The sequence below is a fragment of the Trichoplusia ni genome, chromosome 5 (genome assembly GCF_003590095.1).
Source record: "Trichoplusia ni isolate ovarian cell line Hi5 chromosome 5, tn1, whole genome shotgun sequence".
In the NCBI taxonomy this organism is placed as follows: Eukaryota; Metazoa; Arthropoda; class Insecta; order Lepidoptera; family Noctuidae; genus Trichoplusia; species Trichoplusia ni.
The window spans coordinates 16,820,272-16,840,093 of NC_039482.1; positions in this window are offsets into that span (position 1 = coordinate 16,820,272).

Consider the following 19,822-nt stretch of genomic DNA (forward strand, 5'->3'; position numbering starts at 1 on the left):
CTTAAAATTATGATTTAGTAATGTCATTTTTCGGAAACTCTAGTGACAAACGAGTTATATATACGTACAAGCCTTTGTCTTTTGGTGGCAATAGTTCAAGTATTTCTTGTTGTGACTGCATTTGAGCTGGATAAAGAGGCTTTTTTTTACTATATTAGTACCTTTACTGAATAAGACTTAAATAATTTTTCTAAAGACTAATGTGCCAGTTAAACAAATCAAATTAATTTCCCTCAAGGATAGTTAATCAATTCAATCAGAAATAAAGCCCACTCCCGCTTGCGCTTATGAACGTACCTCTCGCCTAAGGCTACGTCTCGCGTTAAATACGGCTTACCCACACTCAACTTCACTCCAGCAAAATTATATTCGCCTGTCGTTTTCCTCCGGCTGTTAATGAAGTATTTTTTTTCTTTCCCGCTATTATTATTTAGTATTTCAAAGTGCAAATTTTGAAACATCTGCCTCAAACGAATGCGTATTGAAATGAGGATACTTTTCAGATTATTTTATGCTGATTAATGTTCGTAAAAATATAAATGATAATGTTTGTTTTTGAGGAAAATGTTTTTCCAGTGTGTTATGCTGGTGGGTTTTTGTTCTGGTGTATTAATGAAGAGTCTTTTTTAACAACTGCGTCTTAAAATATTTTATTTCCAGTATTTTAATAAAAACCTTTTTTTAAGTAAATAGGAACAAGTTTAAAAAAAAAATTAAGGTCATAAGTTTTAAAAATCAAGTTAACCTTGAAAATCGAACAATTGTGAGAGCATAAGCACTCAATACTAGGTATTCCAAGTAGTTTAGTCCCTGCGCACCCAAGGATAGTAATGATTGGCGCATATTCCTAACATGAGTTCAGAACTGGTCCTATTACCTGACTTGTTTAGTTCAAGCACTCGCTTTTGCCTACATGTTGCCATACGAAACTTTTCTAGTTAAGAGTATGATGTTGTTCGCGCTAAACGGTCACTTGGTTGCGAGGGTTCATATAACAAGTGATTACTTCGTGCTTTTGACGAGTTTCATGTTTGTTAAACAAATGAATTTTATGAATGTCATTCGTGGATTGGTCATGTTGATTTTTGCTTATGAACCTTAAAGTTTACATTCTTAAAGTCGGTTTTTCGTTGTCAATACTGATTACTTCTGTCTCTTCTGTAGCAAACCTCCTTGCTTCTGATAGTACAGTCTCCCCAATCTCTACTCACCCTTGAATTATTCGAAACAACAATACATGAGCTGACATATCATTCATCTTTGCCAAAAAGTTTTGTTACATCACAAAAGTATACGAAAAATTATTAACCGTAAGCAGTTCAGGCATAAATCATTATATATTATCATAAATAAATATTCAATGGCGTCCCGTATTAAATTTCATCTCTCTGTGCGTTTGGCGAGCTTCCAAAGGCCACGATTGCCTAATACTTAGAACAATAATTTCCTGGAAGAGGCTTCTGCGATCACCTTTGAATCTGCTTTGAAATTGAATATGGCGTGGAGGAAACCATTATTTATTTCTGTGAATGTAACACATTCCTATTTCTATCTTTCAATTTTACGGACTAGTTATATGTCATCCAAAAATAAAGTACTTCAAAGATATGAATCGATATTGGTTTTATGTGATGATTAAATAAACCATCAGTATCTAACGCAAGACTAACCATACCTGCTAAGCAATTTTAAATTCTAAAGTAATAATATTACAGCTCAAATTCCCCAATGAACTAATCCAGTGCCCCTAGCTCTTTGTACCTGACTATGCAAAATCCCATCCAATGTTTTCTCAGCGTACTTGACTACACTATCCATTTTCTATCCATTAAAGGTTCTTGATTCTTCCTCAAATTGTTTGTCCGCAGCTTCGCTTCCTGCTCGACGGAGTTGGGCATCGCTTTTGTTATCAATATTCGGTTCTACTCTAGTTAAGCAAAAAGTTTTCGACTTTCTATGACCTAATGGGAATTTGGAGTCAGGTTCGTGCGTGTCCTACTTTTAGTTGGGAAATATTATTTTTGTTCGATTTTATAACCTACTCTGGTTTTTGATTCATTATGATAATGCAAAGCTCGTGCATTTCAAAGTAGTATTCTTCTGATATTTGTAGACTGAAATCTCTGTATAGTTTTACGATTTTTTAACATTTTTTCCTCTCCATACCACCAAACATTTAACTAGTTTGTGCATTTTTATATCAATCCAAAGTTACTTTTCAAGCACGATCCTCTGACCTTATACATCTCTACAACTTACGTCAACAATATTAGGAATATCATTTAACTGCGAAACCAGGTTAGAGTTTAGACAAATGGGTCTCTCTCCACAAGTTCTGAGGATGATGTTTTTCTTCCCGATGCCGGGGCACGTGAGCTAACGTTATGATAAAGCGCAGCACCTGCGGGCGCTGATTTACCGCCACGTCACTAAAGCCGGCCATTAACGCTGCGACTAATCGCATTACGTCAGATATTGTCGCAATGATGCGCGACTTGTTGAGTCGGCGAAATGAGGATACGCGCTCGTGGTGGAGTTGTTGTTATTATGAGATTTACTTTTATGGCGAATTTTGTTTCGCTCTGTATTTTTAAAAGTGGTTCCTTTAGCTTATAATAAAGTATACACTGCTTTCTGTTAATTGTCACCGTTACATACGGGGAAAAACCACTTAAATGGGGTGATAGCTACATTCGGAAACTTACCCATTTTTATCGGAAAGTACCACGTAACGTTTGTTTTTTAAGTCAAACATATAAACACACATAAGTCGCCCACTAGCAGGCCGCACAAAATCCGCAAGTTAATTATAATGAGTCGTACGCCAGCTAATCGCAGTGACGCTTTGTCTGAACTGACAGAACAATGTGCTGGTCCCATTCACGGCCAGTCTTTTGTGAACGTTCGCGTTTAATTTATAGCAGCTTTCTTGCTCAGGAGTTAGGAACGAGTTTGTAATAATTCTTGGTAATCGCACCCTCTATGCCTCCGAATTTTTTGACATGCCACGTCTTGGGAAATGGTTTAGGTTCGTTTATTTAAGGATTTTAAGAGAGCTAAATGTCTCACACTGTTTTAGTCTCCGTAAACTTAAAAAACATACTAGTGAGTAAAATGATATACACACATATTCTTCGAAAATCCACGCATATCTGTTCATCAGCCCCGTTAATCAGTTTGAAATGCTTTGAAAGGAAGTGTAGCAGTGAGAATATTTCAAATCAGTCAGTCACTGTAGGCCTGAACCGCACGCGATCTATCTGATAACTTTTTTTTTTTTTTTTTTTAAATAAAAAGTCTTTTATTGGTTCAAAAAACATATAACAAAATAATTAAACCCACCAAACTGTGTGACAGTTTGTCGGCGGGAATAGCGCTCGATAGATATTACACTACTTGTAAAATAGCTTCGTAATAGATTAAAACTGAATAGAATGTTAATCTGATAATAAATTATGATTTTGTATGACATACTTAATATACCAAAAAAAACTTATTACAACAGAATAAATTTATTCTATTCTAGATACTATTTACTACAATTTTTAAACGAATCTTATTTCCGTATTTCGTTTTAAACATCAATCAACATTTCCACCACTACATTCCAATTAAAAAGACCATCCAACATGGCTACACTAACAAAATATCGATTAGATTCAATTAACACCAGCTCCGTAACTACAAACTTTCAAAATAGATCTGTGGCCGATGTGGGAGCGAGACACTACTACGTCTAATATAACTGCATCTCACTTTAACATAAAACTTCATAAAGCAGCAACAAACGTACTGTAAGAGTTAAAAGCGATGGTGTAGGCACCGTTACAGCTAATTATTCCACCTGGAACGCTGCGGCTATGGGAAATTACAACCCCATTGAATGTACAATCAGCAACAAAAGTTTATAAACACCATTATAAGTAGAATAATTCTCCTGAATACATTCAAATCGAATAATTTTGAATAGATACTTGGAAAACCTCAGAAATCCACTGAATACCAAGATCTGTTTTCGGGTTCCATAGGTACCCAAAGAGTAAAACAGAATCCTATTACTAAGGCTCCACTGTCTAACCATCTGGCAACAGGTTCCATCTCATAAAAAGTGACGTTTTTTGTATCGAGAGTGTGTGTCGAGAGTCAGATGGATATAATAATATTTCTATAGCATCACCCTATGATTGATATAAAAATGCATCAGGCTTTAAGTCCACCTTTACCCAATATGGGACAAAATGAAGGATCATGAAATAAACAAATATTTTAGATGTTTAAGAAAGTTTGTAAATCTGTGTTTGTTCATCGCGTTCCGTTGCTGACCGTACCACTGTTTATGGGGTAAAGAGTATGGGGGCTTGCGGTAATGTTTAATTCAGGATGGACCGTAATTGGACATAATCCTTCGCGATTTGAAGAAAGGTATTAAAGGTTTTAGCAGAGTTCAGGATAATTAGGATGTTCCCGAAAAAGTGAAGATGGGAGATTTCGTTGAAAAGGTATATTTTTCTTTTACTTTTGTTGAAAGAAACCCTAGGCGTGAATGTTAGTAAATGTCGTCAAAAATAGTTTAATTCATTTGTGGAAAGTGAAGCTAAGCCTATTTTACGTTTCATAGAATTGATTCAAAGGGATAAAAGGGGTTAACTATGAAGTCATTTTAAATAGATTGATAAAAGTTATTTCGCAAATTATAACATTAGTAAGGACATGACATGAAATTGCTTTACCAGTCAATAACTTAATTAGTCGATGACAGATATTCGGTTACACCAAAATACAACGTAATTCCTGAAAATAATAATGAATGTTATGTACTCTAGAAGTAAAAAAAATTTATTGGTTCTGAATTAAGAAATTCTTAAAGACGAAATTAGGAATTAGTCACACTACTAGCAATCTAGCATCTTATAAACCCCAAAGAATAATTTCTACCCTTAGAAACACATCTTGTTTTACCCACATTTACAGTTGAAATAGCATCGCAGTAATCCCTCAGGAGGTAATCAAAGCGAGTAAGTAAACCATGTGTCCAGTGTTTGCCTGGATCCCAGCTCGTTAGCTAATGCACCGGTCCACTTGTTTGGAAGGAAAATACCGCTAACATCCACAATGCTCTGTAATAACCTCATCTAAGTTATTGGATGAAGTTTTGTGAGAATTGCTGTCATTTCTTTAGGTTATCGATTTTAAACATATCGCTTTTCAGAGAACTTTTTTTGCCCTTTCGGCCAATCATGTGTCCAATTCTCTGTTTAAGAATTTCAGATATTTTATTTTGTATAAAAACGTACACAGCATTATAGTACCTAAAGTGTCAAATAATAGAGTTGAAGTTGCTTTAAAAAAATCAACTGAAAAAAAATAACAAGCAATTATTTTGCCTGTCTAGACGTCTTTCAGAAAAAGTTTTATATGTCCACAGGGCTTTAGGGTTTAAGCTAAATCCACACGAAAAAATAATTGCATTATGATGCAAAAAGTAATAAGCAGTCGGGGCCAAAGGTTTTACTGCACGCAATTGTACGACTTAGTAGCATTTTTTTGGGCAATACAAGAGTAGCATAGTTATAATAAAATTATTTTCGCAACTTCACTACATTCCTAGCGATTTGCCTGATGCCAAGTCGTCGCAATCAAGTACACAATATACTCTAAATAAATATGTGTTGTATCGAGCCGCAAAACCTAACAGAGAAATGCAATTACTTAGCCCCTGCGCTTATCGAGTAGTCTACATTGAAAATAGAGAAAAAAAATAGGTGGAAAGATGGATCCCAATGTACTGGATGTGAACTAAAGTGGAGCGTAGTTTACAAATAGGTTAGGCAAATGTGTTAGCGGGTGCCTCAAATTATTCTTGTCATGTTTAATTTATTCTTAGTTTTTCTCTCTGTTAAAATCACTGTAGCAATCCACAACTTTCACACAACGCTATCTACTCTCAAACTAAGCTAAGCTTGAATTATAATGCAATATCAAAGTGCAAATAATTGAAAGGTTCTGATTACCACAGTATCGTTTCGACATTGCCATTATTCATATTTGACATTTAGTTCCTTAATTCAAAGCAAGTCTTGTTTTACATCTACTTTAAAAGGTACTTTAAGCGAGGTCACAAATGAAAATTAGTAAACAATAATTATTATTACAGATTATTCTTTAAATCTCTGATAATATAAAGTAAATTAAATTTAAACCTTGTAAGGGCCTTGAGGCACACCTTTATCAGATTATCAGGGATTCGTGCGGAAAAAAAACATGATTTGTGTATTAGCTGATTGGATGAGTTCCGCAGATATCTTTGAAGCTCATACCATTAGCCTTTCAATCCGATTAATTAGTTTAAAAGAGGGTTTAAATTCAATTAGCAGTATCTCCTTAGTACATATAAGTATAGAGATTTTTATTCATATGATAACTTATATGGGGTTCTTGTTACTTTAAATTATTTTAATTTGGGTTGCCTTTCAGTGAAACTGGATAATGGTATACCAGACCTAATTAACATTACAAATATAATTAAACTACATTGATAGACTTTATTTAGAGTACGTAACCAACCATTACCGGCTTTCATATCTTATTTGAATATTTAGATGGAAAAAAATGTGCAGTGTAAAGTTGGCACGTCGAAATTGTTTTTTGTTCGATAGTCATGGTGATTTCCAATGGGGACGGTATTTGAATAACCCTTGGGCCGCCTACTTAAAACCAGCACACAAACAAATAGAAACCAACAATGTACGGTGCACCCTAATACTACTATTTAACTTTTGACGCCTCAGTTTTACAGTTCATTGAAGTTTTCTAAAAAAGTATTTTATTAATTTACTAGTTTAAGTAAAAGTGCCCAACCACGACCATAAATATTTAGCGAGAGAATTTAAAAAAAAAAATAAATAAAGCTTACAAATGAGACCAAGGTTATAAATCAGTAAGCAAAACAGCTAAGACTTAGAGATTTAAATAAACAAAGCTTTCTAATTCAATAAAAACGTTGAAATCCTAAGTTAAACAAACACGAGGTAAAACGTTTTAGCAAGTTGGCTTCGAACAATAGTGTTGGAGCAAACTACATACCTACCAACATCTCCTAAGGCAGTGATAGTGTGGTCGTGTAAGAGAGAGGCCACTCTACGGCATGTAGCGTGCTTTCTCTCTTCCACATTTGCAACAGTCTTCGTTCAGGAGGTGGCGGTAGCCCCCTGTGGTTCTCTCAAGCTGAATCCATTGCCAGTCGAATGAATACGATTACTGCGGGCATTATCATATGGGATTGGCTAAACTGAGCGCCTTAGATTTAGATTCATCCACTTGCGGCCACTCGTGAGCTTGACTCAGAATATCTAGTGAATATGGATAAGCATACAAGTCCGCTGATTTCGAGATTTAGACTGGATTTTTAGTTTAAGGCTGTGGATTGGGCTTATTTGTTTTCCGGAGAGAAAACAAACGCAAAAAAAGAATGTTTTGAACTAGATTCAGAAACTAGTGATGTAGATGAGGTTCCATATGTTTTTCATCGTTTACCGATATTTAAAAGAAATACCCATTTTAAACACTGAAACGAAAATAAACCCGTTTCACTCGAAATTACTAAATCAAGGATGAAACAATAAAACTCAATCCATTCAAATCTAAAATAACATTCCGACGCAAATACGATTTCCAGTTCGCAATGTTTCCCAAAATTAATCCAATTCACGCAAAAAAATCGCTCAATTATAATAACAGTGGAAGTTTTCCAAGTCTGGTGAAGTAGCTGGGAGCCCTTCGGGAGCGTTTTCAATGAATACCATTACCAACGGCTGGTTATTACCATACGGAATTACAGGGAATCGACCTGCACCGCTATGCCAATAGAGGCTTTTGATTACGTTCGCCCTGGAACTACTTTAAAGTGTATGTCCATGAATAAAGACATTGTTACGTCATTTATTTATTCATTAAATACATCGACGTGTATTTTGCTTAAATCTTCTTAGATATCTTTTAAGATTGGACTATTTTTTGGGATTATCTGGGACAGTGGACAAAAATTAAAACAGAATCTTTTTCTATTGTCTAAATACGTATAGTCATGCTATAGAAGTACTATGACGTAACGAACCGCAACCTGACATTACGAGTCTTCGAATTTGAATTTCAAACCGCGCCGAAGATTAAAATTATTCGGGCCATTATTTCGTTACCGAATTTGTTTTTTGCACGAACCCAACATCGCACGAGCCGGTGCTCTGTGTTTTGCATTCTTTAAAAGTGGTACATTCTTGGAATAGGAATTTATTATGGTTGCTATTCCGTTCTGTAATATGTCTTAATGGGCAGTTAGAAATTTTCTGTTTTATTGTTAGCATCACGATAGTTTTTGTTGCCTGTTTAGGGAGAATTGTAGGTGGCTTGGTTTAGAGGCCATTTTTGATACTTCCTTAAGTGTACTATTATGGGTTGAACCTTGCGAAGCCTTTACATTGACACATTTTACGATTTATACGTACAAGTTTATACTGACGAATATGGTTTAGTTAAATACACAAAATATATAAAGCAAATACTGTGGAAATACCATTAAATATAAAAATTAGAAGAAATAATGAAACCTTTGAAGCCACCCAGTCACCTACACACCGAGCAACCTCATGAAGCAGAACATAAAATATATTGGAAAAATATACGTTATAAACAGAATTCAGAAAGCCAAAGCTACCATTTAATTTAGTTCCATTCCGTTAGGAACGTGCTACGTCCGAATTCACACATAATGAGCGAAAACCTTTTGCGGACAATTCGAGTGAATAGTCCAGAATACTAAAGTTCATATTTTTACACGTGAATTAAGCTGAATAGGGTTTTGGGAGCCACAAAGCGTATGAGTGTTGCTTTGTATTTTATATAATTTGTTTAGTACAAATGTTTAATTGTGTACATGTGTAATAATGTAGACAGGAAAAATGTTGCTCTTTTTGCGGTTACGTTGAAATGATTAAATTTACAGGCCTTAATGGGAATTAGTACAAGTGTTGGTACAAGTTGATTGATCAAATTAAAATTAATCAATAAAATTGGAAGAAAATAAAGAAATATTGAACCACCTCATCTTGCTTTGTATTTGGTACCTGTTTGAGTTTATATTATCTTTATGTTTATTTTCCTCAAAATATAGAATAAAAATGAACCATCTCGCGTCCAACGGCTTCCCCATACATCACACTTACTCATTTGGGTAACTGATTTCATATTGAGGAGAATCATGGCCCTCAGTTCTTCTTTAAAAAATAAATAGCATCAAAAACACATCCAGAACTTTTATCTGCACCCACACTAATACGATTCTCCATACTGCTATAATTCACGTCAACATAAAACTCGAAACATTATTATCCAAAGCAACCAAAGGATTAAATAACGCGTAGAAAATATACGCAAATTGTTCAAGTTATAATTTATTCCGCCAAAGGCCTTTATAGGCGAGTTATTGGTAAATAAACATGATAGCATCGGCTCCCGGCGTTGCCCGCTCTGCATGAAATTGAAAACTGAATTATCTTCTATTAGTTTTCTACTTGACGCAGTTTGGGGCTTAGGAACTACATAGTTCTATTAAGATTAGAAGTTCTGAAAATCAGTTTTGGCGATGACCCTAAAATTCTTCATAGGGACTATTTCTTGTAAAACATAATACCTGAAAAACACAATACAATCACCAGTCACCAGTAATTGATTCGAAAAATAGATAAAATTACCTTATAAGATTAAGATGATTAAATTAAGATGATTAAATTAATCGAGACAGATAACTTATCGATATTCACGTAAAATATTGAAAATAAGATTGTCAGTTACATGACATCGTTCATTCAATATTTCATAACATTTTATGGCTAATTAACAAAATTTTATCAATCGCTATGCAAGATCCTTCCGAAATGCCTATTAATATATGCCTAGTAAGCCTCGGCTCTAGAAAAAAATACACAAGCTGTTACCCGCGGTCTTGCCCGCTAAAAATCGAAAATGCTGTCACTGGATGATACAATCGGAATAAAACAATTCTAGGTGTTAATCCTGGTTATAAAGTAACTGTGTATCGTCTAAATCCGTTCAGTAGTTTTTGAATGAAACTTTCAAGTTTATAATATTAGTAGTATCAAATATTCAGCAACAATATTCAAAAGTTTCAAAACACCTAAAATCTAAGCTGACCCTAGAACCCGACACTCACAATGGACACACAAACAGAATATTTATACCAATGTCGACGTAATTTGAAAAAATATATTCAGCGGGCATGCAACCGATGCCTTGGGGAACGCCATTGCAAAATTTCCAATTTTCAACTCAATCCAATTTCAATCTATTTTCAATATCAGTCGATTGGTGTACTCGGTTAGATGCGGGTAGGACGTGGAAAAACTTGTAAAGGATATTCCAGGTGAGGAGGAATCTGCTTCGGACTGAATTATGCAATGTACTGGGAGTCAGGTTAGCACGCCTGATTGGGTAGCGGGTCAGCAGGCGGCGTGTTTTCCAATGTATTCGGTTCTTGTTACTATTTAGTTGTTTCTTTTAGTTTTAGTTTTGGATTTAAAACTTTTAATTTCTCTCGTTTTAGTGCTTTGAACAATTATTATGCAAACTGTTTGGGGCCCGCAATTTATAATGTATTTTTTTTTAAAGCCGGTCAATAGCAGGTTGAACTTGGTAAACTGAGGGCTCCGCCAAAGAAAGAAATCATTTTTTCGCGGTTATGAAAGAAAATATCGATACAGCTATCAAAGTTCATGACATTTTAGCCTGGTGACAGACGGACAGACAGTCGAATAGAAAATGGACCTTCAGTAGGTAATACTGCTCCGTTTTAACTCTTTAGGTGCGAAACCGTAAGAAATGAACGTAAAAGTTAAATAAAATAGTTGATTAACAAAAATGTACATTTCCAAAACCGAAAAGTCACTAATACATAAAAAATAATTTTACTTCACACAAAGACACTACATCCAGAATTTTCGAGAAGTTTCATATAATTTTTGAAGCAGACTTTGGAAACATTCCGCGAGGCAGCACCGCCGCGCAACTTAGGTCACATAACCGCAAGATGTTCTAGCTTGACGCGCGACTTTACAATCAGAGAATGAAGAGCATCCGCTAAACCGACGCCGCGTGTAACTTGCAACCAGTTGCTTTTGAAAACTATCGTATTTATCTTATCAGATATTATTTGATCAGAACGACTATAAATCTTTCGCTTTCCGTTTCAGCAGTCAACGTGAGTGTTACTTCAATAGCACTGATAGGGCTCAATCAATTTTAGCACTACACCCGGGTAAATACTGCTCGGAGATATAAAATTTGTCTAATAACCTATCAGACACACATACAGAATGGTCGGTAACGTGGTACATATCTTGATGTTAACGAATTAGTGAAGTTGCGGTATGGCATGTGATAATGTTAAGTGTGAATTGCTCACATTGCATCCAGTCGTATACTTTACTCAAATCATCATTATTACTATCAATAAAGATGTTGAATCATTGCTAATGCGGCTTTAAAGCGTTAGGTATGTACCGTTGTGTTACGTTAACGTTAACGTTATCTATCAGAATATTTGATACTGAAATGGTTATAATTTTCAGATGCTAGAAAATTCTGCCTACTGCCATCCTAAAAATCTGTATGAAGACTTCGCTTCGGACAGGACAATCGAATCCTTTACTTTTGTTAAAAATAGTGAATTCTTCAAAATTTTGATTTTTTCCTTGATTATATGATAGATGATTGCCTCAACTTATAGTACTACTTAAACGAATTGAAACGCGAATGTTAAATGTTAATTTGAAATAATAATGTGCCACGGATTGTAGACTTTATGTAATAATATCTTATCTTTTATGCTGTACATTAGCTTCATAGCTTTCTTCTTAGATCTTTAAAAAGATAATGTTGCTTGCATCAAAATAAATAATACAAAAACTGCTAAAATCCAGTCGCAGTCGCGATTTACAAGCTACAGCCTTTCGAGAATTACGTGAAATTTAATATGAAACTATGCGCCATAACTCAACACAGTAGCGCCACATGTGGCATTCACCCGCAACTTTTTTCTCGTCATATTTTTTTCCGAAACTCTAAAATTTTTCCAACGAGTCCCTGCAAAGTTTTGATTACAAAAACTGTCAAATGTAAAAATTGCGCCTTTGATGAGAATGTTTTAGTTCATTTTATTGCAGTTCATAATATTTTCGGGGAATTTTATGTTATTGTAGTGACCATGTTATCTGACTTTTGTATTTGATTTACCCTTTTTTCATATTCTATTTAATAGAACTTTTACTAGGGGTTTTATGGACTGTGCCGATCACTACAGATGCTCGCTGCTAGTTGGCAATTTCAGATGTCAATGGTTGGAAATGTCTGGAAATAATCAAGAAATTTCATACAAACTTTGAAAAAATCACATTAGCACCAACTCGCACCGTCATGCAAAGAAATCCCTGGATAAAACTAAAATTTTCTTACCTCACAATCATTACTCTAGTTCTAAAACTAAGAAAGCGAAAAAAGAAAAATACTTCGGAAATCACAAAAGACAAAAACCGTTGTTAATCAGCCTCTGTTCAATACAACAACTGATTCTGCCAACGCCATGTAGCAACCAAGAACCATACACAAGAAAGAACATTAACAACTCGCTCCAAACTAAAAACTGTTACCCAAAGTGTAAAAAGCCAAACTATCAAGTAAGTAATTACCTACGAGTTTAAAAGATGACTCCCGTTACATGATCAAAGTTAGGAAGTAACAGTAGTTCAAGGTTCGTGATTCATAGCTTCATATTCTCCTCCTAAGTATTTCCAGCGCCATTTTTCAAGTTTTCAGACCAACATTTCGGGCTTGCGTAAAGGTTGTTATAAGAATCATGTCTGCTATCATGTTAGCTCATAATGTCACTGCGATAGGGAATTCTAATTAGCCTTTATCGTCTTACAGGCATCAGGAAAAACCGTAATCAATATCTTTTTTATGATCATGAGTAGTAAATTACCCTTTACGAGGTATTTACGCAGACGGAAATTAAGTTCATATTTTTATTGCGGGCTTTTAAATGCATTTCCCAAAAGACGAAATATTTGGTTTCATATAATTGGGCCATATTTTAAAACAAACTCATTATGATCTTAAAACATTTGAAGATCGTTCCCATTTGTGCCTGCTGCGACCACTCGACTGTGACACTGGCTTGCTCAGTGAAATATTTCAGTCGTTTGTCACTGTCGACCCCCCTCCCCCCATCCCGTAGGATTGGACCGGCTCCACACTAATTGGTAATCAGTTCAGCTATTACAAAATATTGGCTCGCTTAAATCATGATTTTGGATGTCCACACTCATTTAGGAAAGATGAGAAAATTAGATGGATGGCCCATGATATACACTATCGGGGAATATGGAATTGGAGACGATTATGAGAATATTACAGAAATTAATTAATGCCGGGAATTAAATGATGCAACTTTAGTAGTAACCTTTTGATATTAAATAGTTATCAACTATCAGGAGCGCGCGAACTTAGACTAAACTCACCTAGAGGTACATATAATAACAATTTCCTCTGAGTAAGGACTCTTGATCGATTTGCAGTTCGCCGGAGAGTTAGGAAGTTGGGAACCTATTAAAACGCTATAACAGGTGTGTGACTTTGGCAGGTGAATATAAAAATAAGCCATAAAATGGCTAAAAATATCCCCCTTTTTCGGCCGTAAAATCAAACGTCTTTATAAGTCCAAGTTAAGAAATAACCAAGACATCCCTTTACGGTAAAAATGTCGGAGGGTGGTATAATTAAAAAGTTACCCCGCGGGGTAAGTGTGCGGAACTGAACGACAGCTGCGTTTTATTTCATACTTCCTGAAAGGGGATGAAAAAAGGCCTGAAAAGTTTTCCTAGTAAAATATAAGATCCGCTTAATTTGTTTATAGTACTTGGTCTTAACGAAAAAAAGTTGCACGTTTATTACCAGTAAAGAACGTTGATCCAATATCATGAATCAAGAAATTGATGAAGAGCCATGAAACGCTTTGGGATCAAAAAAAAATTGTAATTTTTTATCAACGAAGTGTCAGTCAGATATTGAATTGTGTGTAAGAAATATATGTCTTACATTTTGATATTATTTTTCAACGCGAATCCACAAACTGTCATTAGCTGCGACGTATAAAGTTGATAAATATGTGAATATTGAGGAGATGGGGAATGAACTCGTTTAATTAAAACATGAAAAGCCCCGAGAAAGGGCTAATAATGATACCACAGATAAACAACGCTATAAAGGTGGTAGTACACTTAAAGACTACTCTGTTTTAAGTGATAAATTCAGAACAGTTGTTATAAATATATTTTCCAGGTGGCAGTACCACTGCCGGTGACGAACTCTTTCTTCCGGGGTCCAGTGGGTGACAAAATTTGTCTTCATCGACAAAATGTTTAGAAATGGTTCAGGTTACATTTAACTGCATACTACTGTTGCCAGTTTCATACAGATTTCTTCTCACTTCCTCATTATCTTCTTTTCTTTACTCACTTTAAAATTTCCACCCCGTTGTAATCTCTCATTGTACTCCCAACTTATCCGTGTATTCCCTGAAAATTATTTGTCGACTTATCGCGAAGCTTTGTGTCACGGAAATTGCACACAAGTACTGGCTGGATGTAATTACTACAAGTTTTGTATTTGTTAAGTATGTGTAGTAAGTGAAAGTGTGAATTACATAAGAGTGGAAAGAAAATAGGGTTATTAGTTTCACCTTACTCCGTAAATAAAAAGTAAATCCTAGTTTTTTTTTTTGTGAAGACTACTTAGTTTACTATATTTTTTTTTTAGATAGTTAATCATCAAATGTCTCCTCTCGCTTTGGTTTGAACGGAAGAGGATCTCACACTTTTACTGACTAAAACGGATCCATGTTCTTTTGCCTTTTGTGTGCGTGAACCCGGCAGGCATCAGCCCTGATAGGTTTCACAGATGGCATCATCACACGGCTGATGTCAGGCGAAACTACTGAATCGACGCTCTTTGCGATTTGTAAAGGGTTTTGAACAGATCTCTGAACTCGGGAACCACAGACTGACTGATTGATCGGAAAATTGTCTTAAAGGGTTTTAATACACTGTGTACAAAACGGCGTGGAATCGAATCGCCTTAGAAAACAAAACCGTTCTTCCCCACCTTCTTAAGCGAAAACAAACGGAAAAAACGGGAAACAAAAAAAATATGCGCCGTAATACATAAAAACGGTTCTAAAAATGGGTCAGATGAGGCTGAGATGATTAAGTGGAAGTATTTACAAGTGATTTGATTGATGATGCCGACGTGATGTTATTGTGAACTGATGCCTGAATGGAGCTCGAGCTTTTGGAGACAGAAATGGATGTGGGAAACAAATGGTACAGAACGAGATGCTTGACAATTTTCTGCGTTTACCGGAGCTTTGGATATCGTCCGTAATTCCTTAGCTGTTATTCTGAACGAGTAGGTTTATTTTTGATAATGAAATTAATATAATACCTTATTTTTCATTTATTGAAAAAAATATGAGCTATGCTTCTGGGATATAAAAGGTTTAAAAGTACTTGTACCTTGATATTTTATATCAAATATAATAATCATTGGTAATTGTTACGTATTAAGTAGAGACTTGCTTTTACAGCTTTATTTGAACACCGTTTTGTTCGCTAACCTTCCATCCACAAAACTTTGTTCACTTATGTATAATTAATTAACATAAAAACGTTATAATTAAACAATATATCATTCACGTGCCATGTCAGCAACAATCTAATGCATAATGGAGACGTCGCAAATTTAATTTGTTACGTTCATTTTATACGAATGTCGCAAAGTTTACAACTTTTGTGACATGTACTGAGTGAAAAGTGTAAGCGGTGTTATTTACGACTCTTCTTCCCCCCTCAACCCCTCTCAACCCCGCTACAACCCCGCTCAACCCCTCCGCAAATTGGATGTGTTAGGGGATGAGAAAGTAACATTAAATATTTTAAACGCTGGTAACTTTATGGGCCCACTTGGGCACTTGCACCAATTAAATTTCGGATTGATGAGGAGTTTGTTTTATTTCCAATTTATGTGAAAGTTCCTTTTTAATTATTTTATTGTGATTGTTTTAATTTTATTCAGCTGAAAATTTATTATTACGCAATTGTGTTTCGTTATATTCGTCTGCAATGTGCATTGCTTAAACAATATTCGTAACATGGCGTTTGGTTGCCTTGGTAACAGGAAAATAATATTCAACTTTTAATTGTAGGTTAGTATAATAGGTACTCATTTCAAAACTAGAAAACGTACAATAAAAACTTCCTCTATAGACACATTTTAGGGTATCGCTGTGTTTTTATAATTATTTATTATTGTGTATCGAAGAAACGTCCAACAGGGCTATTAGTCAAAAACGTATCCGTTAAAGCCATTACTTATTAACTTAAAAAGAAACATTTTGGTGTCAATAAATAATTGATAATAAAAAAAAACAAAAAAACTTTTCTTCTACATCAAAGCATTCGCCCTCACTTATCGAACACGCTCAAACACGAGGAGGACGTGTCGCTTTAGCGGAGCATCTATGGCCACTTTCCAGGTAAGCATCATATTATTTTTGTCACCAGTATATAGACTTGTCTTGTAATATACTAAATATACACAAGCAATATTTCATCGCGATTGCTAACGGTAAGCTTCAACAAGGTGAAAGAAAAAATAATAAACTAAAAAAATAAAAACTTCTAAAAAATAAATGCCAACCGCTTAGTGGAACGGAACCATTAGTACAATTATCTAACAGATACTTGACGGGTTTATTCTGTAGATAAGAAACCGATAATAACTCCAAATAGAACCAGTGAAGATTAAATATTTATCGAATTACAAAAATGCTTACTTTTCGCAATTCATGCAAATAATTATGTTATTTGTTGTCACGAAGACTGATAATTAAATTGATGATGCATAATATAGAGGTGTGGATATAAAAAATAACTGCGCAGTTGGAGATTTTGGTTCATCGAACTACAAATTAAAGGAGGTTGGTGTCCAGTTGATGATTGGTCTTCTAATGACAGATGACGTCACAATTCGGTCTCAGCCGATTTCACAAGTGTGAGCTGATTGATGTTATTTCAAAAATAAAATCGTACTAAAAAGGTTTTGCTTTACGAGTTTTTATCAAAATCGACTTCATTTATCGTGTCCATATTTCAAAAGAAATTGAGTTGACAGCTCAAAAAAAAGAAAGTTTATTTAGATTTTAGAGACAAAACAATAACAAAACAAATAACCCACAATACAGATACAACCGAAGCAATCACGATAAAACCTCACAGTCTTAAAATAAACCGTCTGAAGCCAAGTAAAATAGTATAGGAAATAAACAAGACCGCTATAGGTAATCCTGGTATTCGTAAGAGGCACTGCATCTTGCGAATCTCTTAAGAAACACACATCTGTACGTGTCCGGGGGAATCCTTTAACTGATGTCCGTCCCCTGGGCTCGCGCTTGGGCGCTCCGAGAGTACCGCGAAAAATTGAGGGACGATAATATAGAGATTTTGATATGGTATTGTTTCAAATAAAACCATAACAATAGTTCAGTATGATTTAAATCTCTTACGTTATATTAATGATTATAGGAATCTGAAATCACTAACACCCAGTGAGCTAACGTTGCGATCAGTGCCCAAAACCTTCTCTTCACGGGCAGAGGATTATGCCCAGCATTGGGACTTATACAGGCTGCTCTCATTGTATTATGTGTAAGTGTAATCTATCACCCTAGATCTAGGTTGTACTATAAAAATTAATAAACCAAACGGTTTTTATATTTCTATTAAACAAGCTGTAATGTCAACAAAGTAGAAGGTGCTAAATTGGGTTAACAGCGTAAAGTGGCCTTGCCTTTATGCCCATATTTATTTAAAAGTATTTTGTAAAATCAAACGAGACGAATTGAATCAAACAAGCCCTAATTCGATACGGTTGTGTCGTTTTGTAGTAGAGTACCTATGGCCACCTTCCAGATCCAGCATCAGATAATCCAGTTTTAACATCATAATATAAAACATTATCAAGCAATATGTAAGAAAAAAATCCACTCATTTGGAAACCGACAATGGAATCAAAAAAATTATAGATTTCATTACTGACAAAATGACAGTTGAAATTAAAAATAGTCGTAAATAAATATAAAAGTAAGCATGACAAGCAAAGATACAATCTTACACTATCTTAAAATGGTCTCCTGTAAACAAGCAGCAATGAGGTAATGGACAAATATAGAGGGATGTAATAACTAATTTATCTTAAAGCTTACGATAATCGCAACAGATATTTGCCGGCAATGATCTAATTTCTATTAATACGTATGCATTAAGCGACCCTATCATTGTTGTTCCAAAATATAGATACTATGATATGTAAGGGATTGTTTAATTTTACCTTAGGTTTGTCAATAAGTTTTTATTGTAACTTTCGGGAGGATGATTCATATATAAATGATGCAACGGTTTACTAATGTGTATTATGGGTATTGACTAGTATTGGACCCAACCCGAATCCTTAATCATGAGCTGGCGCGGCGAGTTGAGTTTGGTCGATCTCAACAAACCATTGCATCGTTATTTTTATATCTGAATACGTTCTCCAGTTTGGAACTTAATAAATTATATAATGGTTTCATTTAGGTTATATCATATATTTCAAGATGGATACCTACGCAGCTTGCTAATACATTTAAGGCTTATTTTTATTAAACATGTTACCCTAGAAGCCTATTCATAACAATTCAAAGACAATTTGCAGAGCGACTGATTCAATTGGACCAAATTTCGTTAGAGCCCAAAGTCTAACCCTTTCACACTGAGTAGCATTAAGACAAATAGAAGCCGTTGCACTAGAGTTAGTGTTTAAAAATGTCGACTCTTTTACATCAATCATCAATAAATAAACTTGAGCGTCCAATATTAGAACTGAGAATATACAAAAGGTTTCGTGGCCTGGCAGTTTTATGTATGCTTCGATTAAACGCAGACAAACTAAAAATGTAACATTTCCAAATTATATGTCATTTCTAAATTATTAAAAAACAAGATTTTGTCATAATATCTGCACAATTTTACACGCTACTCACCACATATCGCCTACGACAAAGGTATAAAAAACGTCAAACGTAGCATCATTATGATTTTTAATCAAGGCGTCTTCATGTGTCTGCACCGATTTTTTTAAACTTTTATTTTGGAGAACTCAATTTGGTCGAAATCACTCGATTAAAATATCTACAACATTTTAATTGTTCTGTGTTTGTTCCATGAGGTAGATTCATAATAATTTATATTAACTTCTTACCTACTCTTTATTTTATTGATGGCTGATCTGGTGACAGAATTAGAGAAGTACTCACCGATTGGAATTGGATGAGGGAATGGAGAGGAACCTCAAGTTCAAACCAAAAGCGATCACCACGCACCCCGAAGTATGGATCCGACTCAAGCTGGTGCAGAGGGATGCATGGGAGAACAGAGTATTCCTGAAGTAGATACTACTGAAATGACTTGTATTATAATTTTGAACGAAGATTGTTTTAATAAAATGATGATAATCACGATTAATAAGACGATGAGCTAACTGGAACACTTTCCGTTTGACTAGCCTGAGAAGAAATATCGAAACAGAATTGAAAACAGAGGACGCAACCTCCCTTAAAGTGAAAATCGAGTATAAGTAAATAATCTAATTAAAAAAAACGTAC